General features: G+C 43.8%; 19 non-coding genes across 19 annotated transcripts; all 19 read left to right on the top strand.

Annotated features, from left to right (window-relative positions):
- Positions 1-268: 268 nt before the first annotated feature.
- Positions 269-341, top strand: TRNAF-GAA (transfer RNA phenylalanine (anticodon GAA)). Its single transcript has one exon. It is a non-coding gene; the product is annotated as a tRNA-Phe (tRNA).
- Positions 342-1,302: 961 nt separating this feature from the next.
- On the top strand, positions 1,303-1,375 carry TRNAF-GAA (transfer RNA phenylalanine (anticodon GAA)). The gene has a single exon. It is a non-coding gene; the product is annotated as a tRNA-Phe (tRNA).
- A 620-nt stretch (positions 1,376-1,995) lies between these two features.
- Positions 1,996-2,068, top strand: TRNAF-GAA (transfer RNA phenylalanine (anticodon GAA)). The gene has a single exon. It is a non-coding gene; the product is annotated as a tRNA-Phe (tRNA).
- A 269-nt stretch (positions 2,069-2,337) lies between these two features.
- TRNAF-GAA (transfer RNA phenylalanine (anticodon GAA)) lies at positions 2,338-2,410 on the top strand. Its single transcript has one exon. It is a non-coding gene; the product is annotated as a tRNA-Phe (tRNA).
- A 619-nt stretch (positions 2,411-3,029) lies between these two features.
- TRNAF-GAA (transfer RNA phenylalanine (anticodon GAA)) lies at positions 3,030-3,102 on the top strand. The gene has a single exon. It is a non-coding gene; the product is annotated as a tRNA-Phe (tRNA).
- Positions 3,103-3,721: 619 nt separating this feature from the next.
- TRNAF-GAA (transfer RNA phenylalanine (anticodon GAA)) lies at positions 3,722-3,794 on the top strand. The gene has a single exon. It is a non-coding gene; the product is annotated as a tRNA-Phe (tRNA).
- Positions 3,795-4,063: 269 nt separating this feature from the next.
- Positions 4,064-4,136, top strand: TRNAF-GAA (transfer RNA phenylalanine (anticodon GAA)). The gene has a single exon. It is a non-coding gene; the product is annotated as a tRNA-Phe (tRNA).
- Positions 4,137-4,755: 619 nt separating this feature from the next.
- Positions 4,756-4,828, top strand: TRNAF-GAA (transfer RNA phenylalanine (anticodon GAA)). The gene has a single exon. It is a non-coding gene; the product is annotated as a tRNA-Phe (tRNA).
- Positions 4,829-5,097: 269 nt separating this feature from the next.
- On the top strand, positions 5,098-5,170 carry TRNAF-GAA (transfer RNA phenylalanine (anticodon GAA)). The gene has a single exon. It is a non-coding gene; the product is annotated as a tRNA-Phe (tRNA).
- Positions 5,171-5,789: 619 nt separating this feature from the next.
- Positions 5,790-5,862, top strand: TRNAF-GAA (transfer RNA phenylalanine (anticodon GAA)). Its single transcript has one exon. It is a non-coding gene; the product is annotated as a tRNA-Phe (tRNA).
- A 619-nt stretch (positions 5,863-6,481) lies between these two features.
- On the top strand, positions 6,482-6,554 carry TRNAF-GAA (transfer RNA phenylalanine (anticodon GAA)). The gene has a single exon. It is a non-coding gene; the product is annotated as a tRNA-Phe (tRNA).
- A 269-nt stretch (positions 6,555-6,823) lies between these two features.
- On the top strand, positions 6,824-6,896 carry TRNAF-GAA (transfer RNA phenylalanine (anticodon GAA)). The gene has a single exon. It is a non-coding gene; the product is annotated as a tRNA-Phe (tRNA).
- Positions 6,897-7,515: 619 nt separating this feature from the next.
- TRNAF-GAA (transfer RNA phenylalanine (anticodon GAA)) lies at positions 7,516-7,588 on the top strand. The gene has a single exon. It is a non-coding gene; the product is annotated as a tRNA-Phe (tRNA).
- A 619-nt stretch (positions 7,589-8,207) lies between these two features.
- Positions 8,208-8,280, top strand: TRNAF-GAA (transfer RNA phenylalanine (anticodon GAA)). The gene has a single exon. It is a non-coding gene; the product is annotated as a tRNA-Phe (tRNA).
- A 269-nt stretch (positions 8,281-8,549) lies between these two features.
- TRNAF-GAA (transfer RNA phenylalanine (anticodon GAA)) lies at positions 8,550-8,622 on the top strand. The gene has a single exon. It is a non-coding gene; the product is annotated as a tRNA-Phe (tRNA).
- A 1,354-nt stretch (positions 8,623-9,976) lies between these two features.
- On the top strand, positions 9,977-10,049 carry TRNAF-GAA (transfer RNA phenylalanine (anticodon GAA)). The gene has a single exon. It is a non-coding gene; the product is annotated as a tRNA-Phe (tRNA).
- A 269-nt stretch (positions 10,050-10,318) lies between these two features.
- TRNAF-GAA (transfer RNA phenylalanine (anticodon GAA)) lies at positions 10,319-10,391 on the top strand. The gene has a single exon. It is a non-coding gene; the product is annotated as a tRNA-Phe (tRNA).
- A 961-nt stretch (positions 10,392-11,352) lies between these two features.
- TRNAF-GAA (transfer RNA phenylalanine (anticodon GAA)) lies at positions 11,353-11,425 on the top strand. Its single transcript has one exon. It is a non-coding gene; the product is annotated as a tRNA-Phe (tRNA).
- Positions 11,426-12,044: 619 nt separating this feature from the next.
- TRNAF-GAA (transfer RNA phenylalanine (anticodon GAA)) lies at positions 12,045-12,117 on the top strand. Its single transcript has one exon. It is a non-coding gene; the product is annotated as a tRNA-Phe (tRNA).
- The last annotated feature ends 1,427 nt before the right edge of the window (positions 12,118-13,544 follow it).

Genomic DNA, 13,544 nt, shown 5'->3' with positions numbered 1-13,544 from the left:
AAAAAATCAGGGGAGAAACTGAAAACTATGCTGGAAATCTAGGAAGTTGGGGAAATAGATGGCCAGCAGACAGGGCATCAATCACAACATGAAAGGAGATTTTTGAACCGAGCTTGTCAAAAATAACTATTGTTTTTACTGTGGGTACAATGCTGATGTTATCAAATAAAAGTGGATGCTGTGACTATAAACCTCCTTTAAGGGCTCAATGACCCCTTCGAGTCGACGCACGGTGCCACGTGTCTCCTGGACAAATGCTTTCTAAAGTGCCGAAATAGCTCAGTTGGGAGAGCGTTAGACTGAAGATCTAAAGGTCCCTGGTTCGATCCCGGGTTTCGGCAACTGTACCTGCTCCTTTTGGTGTACCGCTTTCTGACAAGAAAAGGAAGACCAAGCAGGAGTTTGAGAAAGTTGGTTAGAGCAGACTAAGGCCTGGGGCTCAGCAGAAACGCAATTGTGCAACATCCCGCAGTTTATGCTTTTCTCAGCCAATGTGCAAGGACAAGTCAAAATATCCCTTCTTCTTCATAGGACATTTGTACACCAACGCATAGTTCTGCAGAGCCTTGGGAAGAAAAGTCCAGCATGTTTCATTTTCACCTGCAATATACCAATGAAAGCCGTGGGAACAAGACCTAGCCGCATTTGAAAGAAAAATGACTTTTTTGATGTGTAGTCCTTAGAAACGGAAAGTAAAAATCAGGGGAGAAACTGAAAACTATGCTGGAAATCTAGGAAGTTGTGGAAATAGATGGCCAGCAGACAGGCATCAATCACAACATGAAAGGAGATTTTTGAACCGAGCTTGTCAAAAATAACTATTGTTTTTACTGTGGGTACAATGCTGATGTTATCAAATAAAAGTGGATGCTGTGACTATAAACCTCCTTTAAGGGCTCAATGACCCCTTCGAGTCGACGCACGGTGCCACGTGTCTCCTGGTCAAACGCTTTCTAAAGTGCCTAAATAGCTCTGTTGGGAGAGCGTTAGACAGAAGATCTAAAGGTCCCTGGTTCGATCCCGGGTTTCGGCAATTGTTGTATCCTGAACAGGGATTACCCTACCTTTGATTATATGACTTTCCCATGAATTAGGCCAGTGCGTGTTTGATTCTTTCGCTTCTCATGTGCCTGTTGTCCTAACAGGGTGGTTGCTTAGTTTCACCTGGAACAAAGTAAAGTATCTTGCTGCCTGTTTTCCTTTCCGGCTAAATGCATAGACATAAAAATGTCACTCGTCATTGTCATTCCTTCACACCAGCACATGGTACCCCAGAATTGTCATCAAGATTAGGCAGAAAAGGCCGAAATAGCTCAGTTGGGAGAGCGTTAGACTGAAGATCTAAAGGTCCCTGGTTCGATCCCGGGTTTCGGCAACTGTACCTGCTCCTTTTGGTGTACCGCTTTCTGACAAGAAAAGGAAGACCAAGCAGGAGTTTGAGAAAGTTGTTTAGAGCAGACTAAGGTCTGGGGCTCAGCAGAAACGCAATTGTGCAACATCCCGCAGTTTATGCTTTTCTCAGCCAATGTGCAAGGACAAGTCAAAATATCCCTTCTTCTTCATAGGACATTTGTACACCAACGCATAGTTCTGCAGAGCCTTGGGAAGAAAAGTCCAGCATGTTTCATTTTCACCTGCAATATACCAATGAAAGCCGTGGGAACAAGACCTAGCCGCATTTGAAAGAAAAATGACTTTTTTGATGTGTAGTCCTTAGAAACGGAAAGAAAAAATCAGGGGAGAAACTGAAAACTATGCTGGAAATCTAGGAAGTTGGGGAAATAGATGGCCAGCAGACAGGGCATCAATCACAACATGAAAGGAGATTTTTGAACCGAGCTTGTCAAAAATAACTATTGTTTTTACTGTGGGTACAATGCTGATGTTATCAAATAAAAGTGGATGCTGTGACTATAAACCTCCTTTAAGGGCTCAATGACCCCTTCGAGTCGACGCACGGTGCCACGTGTCTCCTGGACAAATGCTTTCTAAAGTGCCGAAATAGCTCAGTTGGGAGAGCGTTAGACTGAAGATCTAAAGGTCCCTGGTTCGATCCCGGGTTTCGGCAATTGTTGTATCCTGAACAGGGATTACCCTACCTTTGATTATATGACTTTCCCATGAATAAGGCCAGTGCGTGTTTGATTCTTTCGCTTCTCATGTGCCTGTTGCCCTAACAGGGTGGTTGCTTAGTTTCACCTGGAACAAAATAAAGTATCTTGCTGCCTGTTTTCCTTTCCGGCTAAATGCATAGACATAAAAATGTCACTCGTCATTGTCATTCCTTCACACCAGCACATGGTACCCCAGAATTGTCATCAAGGTTAGGCAGAAAAGGCCGAAATAGCTCAGTTGGGAGAGCGTTAGACTGAAGATCTAAAGGTCCCTGGTTCGATCCCGGGTTTCGGCAACTGTACCTGCTCCTTTTGGTGTACCGCTTTCTGACAAGAAAAGGAAGACCAAGCAGGAGTTTGAGAAAGTTGTTTAGAGCAGACTAAGGTCTGGGGCTCAGCAGAAACGCAATTGTGCAACATCCCGCAGTTTATGCTTTTCTCAGCCAATGTGCAAGGACAAGTCAAAATATCCCTTCTTCTTCATAGGACATTTGTACACCAACGCATAGTTCTGCAGAGCCTTGGGAAGAAAAGTCCAGCATGTTTCATTTTCACCTGCAATATACCAATGAAAGCCGTGGGAACAAGACCTAGCCGCATTTGAAAGAAAAATGACTTTTTTGATGTGTAGTCCTTAGAAACGGAAAGTAAAAATCAGGGGAGAAACTGAAAACTATGCTGGAAATCTAGGAAGTTGTGGAAATAGATGGCCAGCAGACAGGCATCAATCACAACATGAAAGGAGATTTTTGAACCGAGCTTGTCAAAAATAACTATTGTTTTTACTGTGGGTACAATGCTGATGTTATCAAATAAAAGTGGATGCTGTGACTATAAACCTCCTTTAAGGGCTCAATGACCCCTTCGAGTCGACGCACGGTGCCACGTGTCTCCTGGACAAATGCTTTCTAAAGTGCCGAAATAGCTCAGTTGGGAGAGCGTTAGACTGAAGATCTAAAGGTCCCTGGTTCGATCCCAGGTTTCGGCAACTGTACCTGCTCCTTTTGGTGTACCGCTTTCTGACAAGAAAAGGAAGACCAAGCAGGAGTTTGAGAAAGTTGTTTAGAGCAGACTAAGGTCTGGGGCTCAGCAGAAACGCAATTGTGCAACATCCCGCAGTTTATGCTTTTCTCAGCCAATGTGCAAGGACAAGTCAAAATATCCCTTCTTCTTCATAGGACATTTGTACACCAACGCATAGTTCTGCAGAGCCTTGGGAAGAAAAGTCCAGCATGTTTCATTTTCACCTGCAATATACCAATGAAAGCCGTGGGAACAAGACCTAGCCGCATTTGAAAGAAAAATGACTTTTTTGATGTGTAGTCCTTAGAAACGGAAAGTAAAAATCAGGGGAGAAACTGAAAACTATGCTGGAAATCTAGGAAGTTGTGGAAATAGATGGCCAGCAGACAGGCATCAATCACAACATGAAAGGAGATTTTTGAACCGAGCTTGTCAAAAATAACGATTGTTTTTACTGTGGGTACAATGCTGATGTTATCAAATAAAAGTGGATGCTGTGACTATAAACCTCCTTTAAGGGCTCAATGACCCCTTCGAGTCGACGCACGGTGCCACGTGTCTCCTGGACAAACGCGTTCTAAAGTGCCGAAATAGCTCAGTTGGGAGAGCGTTAGACTGAAGATCTAAAGGTCCCTGGTTCGATCCCGGGTTTCGGCAATTGTTGTATCCTGAACAGGGATAACCCTCCCTTTGATTATATGACTTTCCCATGAATTAGGCCAGTGCGTGTTTGATTCTTTCGCTTCTCATGTGCCTGTTGTCCTAACAGGGTGGTTGCTTAGTTTCACCTGGAACAAAGTAAAGTATCTTGCTGCCTGTTTTCCTTTCCGGCTAAATGCATAGACATAAAAATGTCACTTGTCATTGTCATTCCTTCACACCAGCACATGGTACCCCAGAATTGTCATCAAGGTTAGGCAGAAAAGGCCGAAATAGCTCAGTTGGGAGAGCGTTAGACTGAAGATCTAAAGGTCCCTGGTTCGATCCCGGGTTTCGGCAACTGTAGCTGCTCCTTTTGGTGTACCGCTTTCTGACAAGAAAAGGAAGACCAAGCAGGAGTTTGAGAAAGTTGTTTAGAGCAGACTAAGGTCTGGGGCTCAGCAGAAATGCAATTGTGCAACATCCCGCAGTTTATGCTTTTCTCAGCCAATGTGCAAGGACAAGTCAAAATATCCCTTCTTCTTCATAGGACATTTGTACACCAACGCATAGTTCTGCAGAGCCTTGGGAAGAAAAGTCCAGCATGTTTCATTTTCACCTGCAATATACCAATGAAAGCCGTGGGAACAAGACCTAGCCGCATTTGAAAGAAAAATGACTTTTTTGATGTGTAGTCCTTAGAAACGGAAAGTAAAAATCAGGGGAGAAACTGAAAACTATGCTGGAAATCTAGGAAGTTGTGGAAATAGATGGCCAGCAGACAGGCATCAATCACAACATGAAAGGAGATTTTTGAACCGAGCTTGTCAAAAATAACTATTGTTTTTACTGTGGGTACAATGCTGATGTTATCAAATAAAAGTGGATGCTGTGACTATAAACCTCCTTTAAGGGCTCAATGACCCCTTCGAGTCGACGCACGGTGCCACGTGTCTCCTGGACAAACGCTTTTGAAAGTGCCGAAATAGCTCAGTTGGGAGAGCGTTAGACTGAAGATCTAAAGGTCCCTGGTTCGATCCCGGGTTTCGGCAATTGTTGTATCCTGAACAGGGATAACTCTACCTTTGATTATATGACTTTCCCATGAATTAGGCCAGTGCGTGTTTGATTCTTTCGCTTCTCATGTGCCTGTTGCCCTAACAGGGTGGTTGCTTAGTTTCACCTGGAACAAAGTAAAGTATCTTGCTGCCTGTTTTCCTTTCCGGCTAAATGCATAGACATAAAATTGTCACTCGTCATTGTCATTCCTTCACACCAGCACATGGTACCCCAGAATTGTCATCAAGATTAGGCAGAAAAGGCCGAAATAGCTCAGTTGGGAGAGCGTTAGACTGAAGATCTAAAGGTCCCTGGTTCGATCCCGGGTTTCGGCAACTGTACCTGCTCCTTTTGGTGTACCGCTTTCTAACAAGAAAAGGAAGACCAAGCAGGAGCTTGAGAAAGTTGTTTAGAGCAGACTAAGGTCTGGGGCTCAGCAGAAACGCAATTGTGCAACATCCCGCAGTTTATGCTTTTCTCAGCCAATGTGCAAGGACAAGTCAAAATATCCCTTCTTCTTCATAGGACATTTGTACACCAACGCATAGTTCTGCAGAGCCTTGGGAAGAAAAGTCCAGCATGTTTCATTTTCACCTGCAATATACCAATGAAAGCCGTGGGAACAAGACCTAGCCGCATTTGAAAGAAAAATGACTTTTTTGATGTGTAGTCCTTAGAAACGGAAAGTAAAAATCAGGGGAGAAACTGAAAACTATGCTGGAAATCTAGGAAGTTGTGGAAATAGATGGCCAGCAGACAGGCATCAATCACAACATGAAAGGAGATTTTTGAACCGAGCTTGTCAAAAATAACTATTGTTTTTACTGTGGGTACAATGCTGATGTTATCAAATAAAAGTGGATGCTGTGACTATAAACCTCCTTTAAGGGCTCAATGACCCCTTCGAGTCGACGCACGGTGCCACGTGTCTCCTGGACAAATGCTTTCTAAAGTGCCGAAATAGCTCAGTTGGGAGAGCGTTAGACTGAAGATCTAAAGGTCCCTGGTTCGATCCCAGGTTTCGGCAACTGTACCTGCTCCTTTTGGTGTACCGCTTTCTGACAAGAAAAGGAAGACCAAGCAGGAGTTTGAGAAAGTTGTTTAGAGCAGACTAAGGTCTGGGGCTCAGCAGAAACGCAATTGTGCAACATCCCGCAGTTTATGCTTTTCTCAGCCAATGTGCAAGGACAAGTCAAAATATCCCTTCTTCTTCATAGGACATTTGTACACCAACGCATAGTTCTGCAGAGCCTTGGGAAGAAAAGTCCAGCATGTTTCATTTTCACCTGCAATATACCAATGAAAGCCGTGGGAACAAGACCTAGCCGCATTTGAAAGAAAAATGACTTTTTTGATGTGTAGTCCTTAGAAACGGAAAGTAAAAATCAGGGGAGAAACTGAAAACTATGCTGGAAATCTAGGAAGTTGTGGAAATAGATGGCCAGCAGACAGGCATCAATCACAACATGAAAGGAGATTTTTGAACCGAGCTTGTCAAAAATAACGATTGTTTTTACTGTGGGTACAATGCTGATGTTATCAAATAAAAGTGGATGCTGTGACTATAAACCTCCTTTAAGGGCTCAATGACCCCTTCGAGTCGACGCACGGTGCCACGTGTCTCCTGGACAAACGCGTTCTAAAGTGCCGAAATAGCTCAGTTGGGAGAGCGTTAGACTGAAGATCTAAAGGTCCCTGGTTCGATCCCGGGTTTCGGCAATTGTTGTATCCTGAACAGGGATAACCCTCCCTTTGATTATATGACTTTCCCATGAATTAGGCCAGTGCGTGTTTGATTCTTTCGCTTCTCATGTGCCTGTTGTCCTAACAGGGTGGTTGCTTAGTTTCACCTGGAACAAAGTAAAGTATCTTGCTGCCTGTTTTCCTTTCCGGCTAAATGCATAGACATAAAAATGTCACTTGTCATTGTCATTCCTTCACACCAGCACATGGTACCCCAGAATTGTCATCAAGGTTAGGCAGAAAAGGCCGAAATAGCTCAGTTGGGAGAGCGTTAGACTGAAGATCTAAAGGTCCCTGGTTCGATCCCGGGTTTCGGCAACTGTACCTGCTCCTTTTGGTGTACCGCTTTCTGACAAGAAAAGGAAGACCAAGCAGGAGTTTGAGAAAGTTGTTTAGAGCAGACTAAGGTCTGGGGCTCAGCAGAAACGCAATTGTGCAACATCCCGCAGTTTATGCTTTTCTCAGCCAATGTGCAAGGACAAGTCAAAATATCCCTTCTTCTTCATAGGACATTTGTACACCAACGCATAGTTCTGCAGAGCCTTGGGAAGAAAAGTCCAGCATGTTTCATTTTCACCTGCAATATACCAATGAAAGCCGTGGGAACAAGACCTAGCCGCATTTGAAAGAAAAATGACTTTTTTGATGTGTAGTCCTTAGAAACGGAAAGTAAAAATCAGGGGAGAAACTGAAAACTATGCTGGAAATCTAGGAAGTTGTGGAAATAGATGGCCAGCAGACAGGCATCAATCACAACATGAAAGGAGATTTTTGAACCGAGCTTGTCAAAAATAACTATTGTTTTTACTGTGGGTACAATGCTGATGTTATCAAATAAAAGTGGATGCTGTGACTATAAACCTCCTTTAAGGGCTCAATGACCCCTTCGAGTCGACGCACGGTGCCACGTGTCTCCTGGACAAATGCTTTCTAAAGTGCCGAAATAGCTCAGTTGGGAGAGCGTTAGACTGAAGATCTAAAGGTCCCTGGTTCGATCCCAGGTTTCGGCAACTGTACCTGCTCCTTTTGGTGTACCGCTTTCTGACAAGAAAAGGAAGACCAAGCAGGAGTTTGAGAAAGTTGTCTAGAGCAGACTAAGGTCTGGGGCTCAGCAGAAACGCAATTGTGCAACATCCCGCAGTTTATGCTTTTCTCAGCCAATGTGCAAGGACAAGTCAAAATATCCCTTCTTCTTCATAGGACATTTGTACACCAACGCATAGTTCTGCAGAGCCTTGGGAAGAAAAGTCCAGCATGTTTCATTTTCACCTGCAATATACCAATGAAAGCCGTGGGAACAAGACCTAGCCGCATTTGAAAGAAAAATGACTTTTTTGATGTGTAGTCCTTAGAAACGGAAAGTAAAAATCAGGGGAGAAACTGAAAACTATGCTGGAAATCTAGGAAGTTGTGGAAATAGATGGCCAGCAGACAGGCATCAATCACAACATGAAAGGAGATTTTTGAACCGAGCTTGTCAAAAATAACGATTGTTTTTACTGTGGGTACAATGCTGATGTTATCAAATAAAAGTGGATGCTGTGACTATAAACCTCCTTTAAGGGCTCAATGACCCCTTCGAGTCGACGCACGGTGCCACGTGTCTCCTGGACAAACGCGTTCTAAAGTGCCGAAATAGCTCAGTTGGGAGAGCGTTAGACTGAAGATCTAAAGGTCCCTGGTTCGATCCCGGGTTTCGGCAATTGTTGTATCCTGAACAGGGATAACTCTACCTTTGATTATATGACTTTCCCATGAATTAGGCCAGTGCGTGTTTGATTCTTTCGCTTCTCATGTGCCTGTTGCCCTAACAGGGTGGTTGCTTAGTTTCACCTGGAACAAAGTAAAGTATCTTGCTGCCTGTTTTCCTTTCCGGCTAAATGCATAGACATAAAATTGTCACTCGTCATTGTCATTCCTTCACACCAGCACATGGTACCCCAGAATTGTCATCAAGATTAGGCAGAAAAGGCCGAAATAGCTCAGTTGGGAGAGCGTTAGACTGAAGATCTAAAGGTCCCTGGTTCGATCCCGGGTTTCGGCAACTGTACCTGCTCCTTTTGGTGTACCGCTTTCTAACAAGAAAAGGAAGACCAAGCAGGAGTTTGAGAAAGTTGTTTAGAGCAGACTAAGGTCTGGGGCTCAGCAGAAACGCAATTGTGCAACATCCCGCAGTTTATGCTTTTCTCAGCCAATGTGCAAGGACAAGTCAAAATATCCCTTCTTCTTCATAGGACATTTGTACACCAACGCATAGTTCTGCAGAGCCTTGGGAAGAAAAGTCCAGCATGTTTCATTTTCACCTGCAATATACCAATGAAAGCCGTGGGAACAAGACCTAGCCGCATTTGAAAGAAAAATGACTTTTTTGATGTGTAGTCCTTAGAAACGGAAAGAAAAAATCAGGGGAGAAACTGAAAACTATGCTGGAAATCTAGGAAGTTGTGGAAATAGATGGCCAGCAGACAGGCATCAATCACAACATGAAAGGAGATTTTTGAACCGAGCTTGTCAAAAATAACTATTGTTTTTACTGTGGGTACAATGCTGATGTTATCAAATAAAAGTGGATGCTGTGACTATAAACCTCCTTTAAGGGCTCAATGACCCCTTCGAGTCGACGCACGGTGCCACGTGTCTCCTGGACAAACGCTTTCTAAAGTGCCGAAATAGCCCCAGAATTGTCATCAAGATTAGGCAGAAAAGGCCGAAATAGCTCAGTTGGGAGAGCGTTAGACTGAAGATTTAAAGGTCCCTGGTTCGATCCCGGGTTACGGCAACTGTACCTGCTCCTTTTGGTGTACCGCTTTCTGACAAGAAAAGGAAGACCAAGCAGGAGTTTGAGAAAGTTGTTTAGAGCAGACTAAGGTCTGGGGCTCAGCAGAAACGCAATTGTGCAACATCCCGCAGTTTATGCTTTTCTCAGCCAATGTGCAAGGACAAGTCAAAATATCCCTTCTTCTTCATAGGACATTTGTACACCAACGCATAGTTCTGCAGAGCCTTGGGAAGAAAAGTCCAGCATGTTTCATTTTCACCTGCAATATACCAATGAAAGCCGTGGGAACAAGACCTAGCCGCATTTGAAAGAAAAATGACTTTTTTGATGTGTAGTCCTTAGAAACGGAAAGTAAAAATCAGGGGAGAAACTGAAAACTATGCTGGAAATCTAGGAAGTTGTGGAAATAGATGGCCAGCAGACAGGCATCAATCACAACATGAAAGGAGATTTTTGAACCGAGCTTGTCAAAAATAACTATTGTTTTTACTGTGGGTACAATGCTGATGTTATCAAATAAAAGTGGATGCTGTGACTATAAACCTCCTTTAAGGGCTCAATGACCCCTTCGAGTCGACGCACGGTGCCACGTGTCTCCTGGACAAACGCTTTTGAAAGTGCCGAAATAGCTCAGTTGGGAGAGCGTTAGACTGAAGATCTAAAGGTCCCTGGTTCGATCCCGGGTTTCGGCAATTGTTGTATCCTGAACAGGGATTACCCTACCTTTGATTATATGACTTTCCCATGAATTAGGCTAGTGCGTGTTTGATTCTTTCGCTTCTCATGTGCCTGTTGCCCTAACAGGGTGGTTGCTTAGTTTCACCTGGAACAAAGTAAAGTATCTTGCTGCCAGTTTTCCTTTCCGGCTAAATGCATAGACATAAAAATGTCACTCGTCATTGTCATTCCTTCACACCAGCACATTGTACCCCAGAATTGTCATCAAGGTTAGGCAGAAAAGGCCGAAATAGCTCAGTTGGGAGAGCGTTAGACTGAAGATCTAAAGGTCCCTGGTTCGATCCCGGGTTTCGGCAACTGTACCTGCTCCTTTTGGTGTACCGCTTTCTGACAAGAAAAGGAAGACCAAGCAGGAGTTTGAGAAAGTTGTTTAGAGCAGACTAAGGTCTGGGGCTCAGCAGAAACGCAATTGTGCAACATCCCGCAGTTTATGCTTTTCTCAGCCAATGTGCAAGGACAAGTCAAAATATCCCTTCTTCTTCATAGGACATTTGTACACCAACGCATAGTTCTGCAGAGCCTTGGGAAGAAAAGTCCAGCATGTTTCATTTTCACCTGCAATATACCAATGAAAGCCGTGGGAACAAGACCTAGCCGCATTTGAAAGAAAAATGACTTTTTTGATGTGTAGTCTTTAGAAACGGAAAGTAAAAATCAGGGGAGAAACTGAAAACTATGCTGGAAATCTAGGAAGTTGTGGAAATAGATGGCCAGCAGACAGGCATCAATCACAACATGAAAGGAGATTTTTGAACCGAGCTTGTCAAAAATAACTATTGTTTTTACTGTGGGTACAATGCTGATGTTATCAAATAAAAGTGGATGCTGTGACTATAAACCTCCTTTAAGGGCTCAATGACCCCTTCGAGTCGACGCACGGTGCCACGTGTCTCCTGGACAAACGCTTTCTAAAGTGCCGAAATAGCTCAGTTGGGAGAGCGTTAGACTGAAGATCTCAAGGTCCCTGGTTCGATCCCGGGTTTCGGCAATTGTTGTATCCTGAACAGGGATAACTCTACCTTTGATTATATGACTTTCCCATGAATTAGGCCAGTGCGTGTTTGATTCTTTCACTTCTCATGTGCCTGTTGCCCTAACAGGGTGGTTGTTTAGTTTCACCTGGAACAAAGTAAAGTATCTTGCTGCCTGTTTTCCTTTCCGGCTAAATGCATAGACATAAAAATGTCACTCGTCATTGTCATTCCTTCACACCAGCACATGGTACCCCAGAATTGTCATCAAGGTTAGGCAGAAAAGGCCGAAATAGCTCAGTTGGGAGAGCGTTAGACTGAAGATCTAAAGGTCCCTGGTTCGATCCCGGGTTTCGGCAACTGTACCTGCTCCTTTTGGTGTACCGCTTTCTGACAAGAAAAGGAAGACCAAGCAGGAGTTTGAGAAAGTTGTTTAGAGCAGACTAAGGTCTGGGGTTCAGCAGAAACGCAATTGTGCAACATCCCGCAGTTTATGCTTTTCTCAGCCAATGTGCAAGGACAAGTCAAAATATCCCTTCTTCTTCATAGGACATTTGTACACCAACGTATAGTTCTGCAGAGCCTTGGGAAGAAAAGTCCAGCATGTTTCATTTTCACCTGCAATATACCAATGAAAGCCGTGGGAACAAGACCTAGCCGCATTTGAAAGAAAAATGACTTTTTTGATGTGTAGTCCTTAGAAACGGAAAGTAAAAATCAGGGGAGAAACTGAAAACTATGCTGGAAATCTAGGAAGTTGTGGAAATAGATGGCCAGCAGACAGGCATCAATCACAACATGAAAGGAGATTTTTGAACCGAGCTTGTCAAAAATAACGATTGTTTTTACTGTGGGTACAATGCTGATGTTATCAAATAAAAGTGGATGTTGTGACTATAAACCTCCGTTAAGGGCTCAATGACCCCTTCGAGTCGACGCACGGTGCCACGTGGCTCCTGGACAAACGCTTTCTAAAGTGCCGAAATAGCTCAGTTGGGAGAGCGTTAGACTGAAGATCTAAAGGTCCCTGGTTCGATCCCGGGTTTCGGCAATTGTTGTATCCTGAACAGGGATAACTCTACCTTTGATTATATGACTTTCCCATGAATTAGGCCAGTGCGTGTTTGATTCTTTCGCTTCTCATGTGCCTGTTGCCCTAACAGGGTGGTTGCTTAGTTTCACCTGGAACAAAGTAAAGTATCTTGCTGCCTGTTTTCCTTTCCGGCTAAATGCATAGACATAAAAATGTCACTCGACATTGTCATTCCTTCACACCAGCACATGGTACCCCAGAATTGTCATCAAGATTAGGCAGAAAAGGCCGAAATAGCTCAGTTGGGAGAGCGTTAGACTGAAGATCTAAAGGTCCCTGGTTCGATCCTGGGTTTCGGCAACTGTACCTGCTCCTTTTGGTGTACCGCTTTCTGACAAGAAAAGGAAGACCAAGCAGGAGTTTGAGAAAGTTGTTTAGAGCAGACTAAGGTCTGGGGCTCAGCAGAAACGCAATTGTGCAACATCCCGCAGTTTATGCTTTTCTCAGCCAATGTGCAAGGACAAGTCAAAATATCCCTTCTTCTTCATAGGACATTTGTACACCAACGCATAGTTCTGCAGAGCCTTGGGAAGAAAAGTCCAGCATGTTTCATTTTCACCTGCAATATACCAATGAAAGCCGTGGGAACAAGACCTAGCCGCATTTGAAAGAAAAATGACTTTTTTGATGTGTAGTCCTTAGAAACGGAAAGTAAAAATCAGGGGAGAAACTGAAAACTATGCTGGAAATCTAGGAAGTTGTGGAAATAGATGGCCAGCAGACAGGCATCAATCACAACATGAAAGGAGATTTTTGAACCGAGCTTGTCAAAAATAACTATTGTTTTTACTGTGGGTACAATGCTGATGTTATCAAATAAAAGTGGATGTTGTGACTATAAACCTCCGTTAAGGGCTCAATGACCCCTTCGAGTCGACGCACGGTGCCACGTGTCTCCTGGACAAACGCTTTCTAAAGTGCCGAAATAGCTCAGTTGGGAGAGCGTTAGACTGAAGATCTAAAGGTCCCTGCTTCGATCCCTGGTTTCGGCAATTGTTGTATCCTGAACAGGGATAACTCTACCTTTGATTATATGACTTTCCCATGAATTAGGCCAGTGCGTGTTTGATTCTTTCGCTTCTCATGTGCCTGTTGCCCTAACAGGGTGGTTGCTTAGTTTCACCTGGAACAAAGTAAAGTATCTTGCTGCCTGTTTTCCTTTCCGGCTAAATGCATAGACATAAAAATGTCACTCGTCATTGTCATTCCTTCACACCAGCACATGGTACCCCAGAATTGTCATCAAGATTAGGCAGAAAAGGCCGAAATAGCTCAGTTGGGAGAGCGTTAGACTGAAGATCTAAAGGTCCCGGGTTTCGGCAACTGTACATGCTCCTTTTGGTGTACCGCTTTCTGACAAGAAAAGGAAGACCAAGCAGGAGTTT

Source organism: Lithobates pipiens, unplaced genomic scaffold (assembly GCF_037356315.1).
Source record: "Lithobates pipiens isolate NorthernLeopardFrog02 unplaced genomic scaffold, aLitPip1_a1.2 Scaffold_18, whole genome shotgun sequence".
Taxonomy (NCBI): domain Eukaryota; kingdom Metazoa; phylum Chordata; class Amphibia; order Anura; family Ranidae; genus Lithobates; species Lithobates pipiens.
This window is presented reverse-complemented; position numbering and strand designations above follow the sequence as displayed.